The sequence below is a fragment of the Polistes canadensis genome, unplaced genomic scaffold (genome assembly GCF_001313835.1).
Source record: "Polistes canadensis isolate GaletaPanama2010 unplaced genomic scaffold, ASM131383v1 scaffold_152, whole genome shotgun sequence".
Classification (NCBI taxonomy): Eukaryota; Metazoa; Arthropoda; class Insecta; order Hymenoptera; family Vespidae; genus Polistes; species Polistes canadensis.
In genome coordinates, this window is record NW_014569699.1 from 57,150 (window position 1) to 60,550 (window position 3,401).

General features: G+C 26.5%; 1 protein-coding gene across 6 annotated transcripts in view; it reads right to left on the reverse strand.

Moving 5' to 3' along the window:
- The window catches only part of LOC106788730 (longitudinals lacking protein, isoforms A/B/D/L-like), a 267,171-nt gene that overhangs the window by 50,567 nt on the left and 213,203 nt on the right, over positions 1-3,401 (reverse strand). The gene's annotated exons all lie outside the window — the stretch shown is intronic.

Here is a 3,401-nt window from a genome sequence, read left to right on the forward strand (position 1 = left end):
TTGCTGAAGAAGTCCCAATAAAGGGACGAAACGTCCAACTAAATCAAACATAGTTCTACTTCTTTCATGTCCAAGTTCCCTGTTAAATTTCATCTTTAAAAATTGTAATTTTTGGACGAGAGAAATACTAAATATATATTTTTTATACTCGTTGTGTCGTGTTATGGTTGTGTTGTAATTTAATCTCGTTTGTTGCGTATGCTTCTTTTTTTTTTTTCGTATTGTTTAAATTGTTTGTATCGTTATATTTTTTATTTTTTTATAGTTTTGTGTCATCTTATTTTCTTTCTTTTTGTTTTATTTTGTTCTAGCCTAAAATATCTACTTCGTAAATTTGAAGGCACTTAATACAAGGCTTTCTCGGTTGGTAAAACTTTAAACACGCACGCACACACGCACACTCGATCTTTGATTTTTATTTTCATTTAATTCATTAATTCAATTTTGTTTGTTAATTAATCAATTAATTTTACATGCGTTGGTTGTTACAATGATCCACCCCGATATTACAATAGTTCGCGCGCCTTTCTATGGATGTACTCTTCCATTTTTTTATTTTTTTGTTTGTTTGTTTGTTCTCGGTTTCTGTCTTTTTCATTTTTCTTTTTTTTCCCCATAATCTATCGCTTTCTTTCTCGCTAATAATATACTACCAACGCGTTTACATTTATTTTTATGTTTTATCGTTTCTACTTTCTCTATCTCTCTTTTAAATTGATATCAATTAATTTATATTTTTGTTAAAAAAATTAATTAATCGATCAATTTTTTTACCATGCTTCATATTTCTTAGAATAAAATTCAATTATTATAACATTAAAGAAAATTCGTATTATAGTTATTTATTAATATTATTCTTTTCATTGTTTTTGTTTTTTTGCTTCGTTTAAGTTTTCGTTTAGTTTGTTGCTCCTCGTAAATTTTATCCTCGCAATTATTCTCATTCGCTTTAATAATTATTCCGTTTCTTACGTTTTATTCTATATGAAGATATTTATATATTTATTTTTATTTATATATATATATATATTTATTTATTTATTTATTTATTTATTTAATGTATATATGTGTGTAAAGCGTTTCGCAAAAATGCTATAAAAATAGCCTAAGGACTTGATCTCGGTGGTGGTGGTGGTGGTTGTGGTGGTTTTTGTGGTTGTAGTAGTTAGTGGTTATTGTGGATGGTCAAACTCTCTTTATCAATTATTTATACTCTCGCATTTCGTTTAATCTTTTTTAACAAATTATTCATCGTCCTTTCTAAATACTCATTCTTTCTTCTTACAATTATAATGTTTGTTTTATCTCATTTACACATTTATACTAATTCCAATACATACACACGCATACACGCACGCAACATACACGCAGACAGCCAGACAGACAAACACACACACACTATACTCGTTTACTGGAATTTCAAACTTGCACGAGGTCCATTTATATAAATGATTAATTATTATTTATTATTTTTTTTTTCGTCTCGAATAATTTAAACAATTTTTAAAAAAAAAGAAAAATTTTTTTTCTTTGACCCATTGTTCATTGTCACCGTTCGCTCGGTCGAAGTATAATTCGTTTCTATGTCCTTATTATAATTATTTATTTTTCCTAAATAAATTTCTTCGCGAATTTCGATATACGAGAGATCGTCGAGTCATTATTTTTAATTTTAATACGAAACAGAAGTGGTACGGTCCATTTATAACTTATTCGAATATTCGTTAACAAAATATTTCTAACAATTTGTTCTCCTTTTCTCGATTCAATCGAAATATAATTAATTTAATATATTAATTAATATAATAATATTAATATATAATAATATATAATAAATTATATACACGTATACGTATAATCTAAAATATAATTATTTAATAATAAAAAATTTCATTTCCCAACACAATTTGGAATAGAACTCGACGATCTCTTCTCACTATTTTCCAAAATTCATTTCAACTATATCATTATTATATCAATATCATTTTTGCCGAATCAATACATGTCAAATATATATATATATATAATAAGCATCAATTTCTTTCAACTTTTAGGTTTGATTTTTTCTTCTTTATCTCTCTCTCTCTCTTTTTCTCGTAGAAAAAACAAATTCGCGAACCAAAAGAAATTAATTTTTCATCATACAAGGACACTTTGTTTTTTCTTATCTTCATTTTCTTTCGTTCGAATATACAACATTATTAATATTAATATTTCATTTTCTTACTGTCTCTTGCAAGTTTTTGACTTTGCTTGTCCGTAAATAAATTTTGTTCTCTCTCTCTCTCTCTCTCTCTCTCTTTCTCTCTCTCTCATTCATCTCAAACGAGATAATTAATTTTTGCAATAGTTATTTCCTACCTAATTTTGCTTATTTTTCTCGACCCTGCAATTTTTTATCATACATAGAATAATAAGTGCCTGTCTTTTGTATCCAACTAGTTTGCTTTTCATTTCATTCCACACGTTCGTTTAAAAATAATCATTTTTTATTATACCAAAATATAATATGTATGTATATAAAAGAATATATATATATATCTCCCTCTCAATCCCTTCCCCCTACCCCCTCCCCCAATTTATTCCCCCTCCTATTCGATACATTACTTTCTCTCATTCCTATATCATAATAATAATAATAATAATTCTAATAAAAATTGGTAATATTGTATCAATTTTGTCTCCGTTCGTACGTTTTAAAATATAATCGTTTTAATTTAACCGAAAATATATATAATAATATTAATAATAATAATAACACGTATATTATATAATATGAAGAAGTATATGAGAGCTTATTGTATTACCTGTGTTTCCTCCCTTCATCCCTTCTCCCACCCTTCATACTTTACCGTCCATTTTATTTCTATCGCAATTTGAACCGAAATTAATTTAGACTGTGCACGTTTTTTTATTTTCTATTCTCGTATAATATTTTTCAACACACACACACACACGATCCTTTCATTTTCATTTTCTCTCTCATTCGCTTACTCTCTCTCTCTCTCTCTCTTTCTCTCTCTCTCTCTCTCTCTCTCTCTCTCTCTCATTCTTTTTTTCTTTTCATTCGTTAACATTCATGATTATTAACCATTCGTTCAGTTTCGCTTTAACATTTTTTCTTTCCTTTTCGTAAAAATTTTTTTTAATTAAACATCCAATGATTCAAAATGGGATTTGTCAATTAAAAAATATTAAATGGCCGAAATAACTTACTATCTAAATTCTATGAGGCTTGATTGTTGTACCTCTTGATTGATTATTTCTCACTTTTTTATTTTTTTTTCTTTTTTTTTTTTTCTTTTTTTTCTTTTTCTTCCATCTTTTTATTCGATTTCATTAAAAAGTAAAAGTAATTTGTTAATTCACATTAATAATAATAATAATAATAATAATAATAA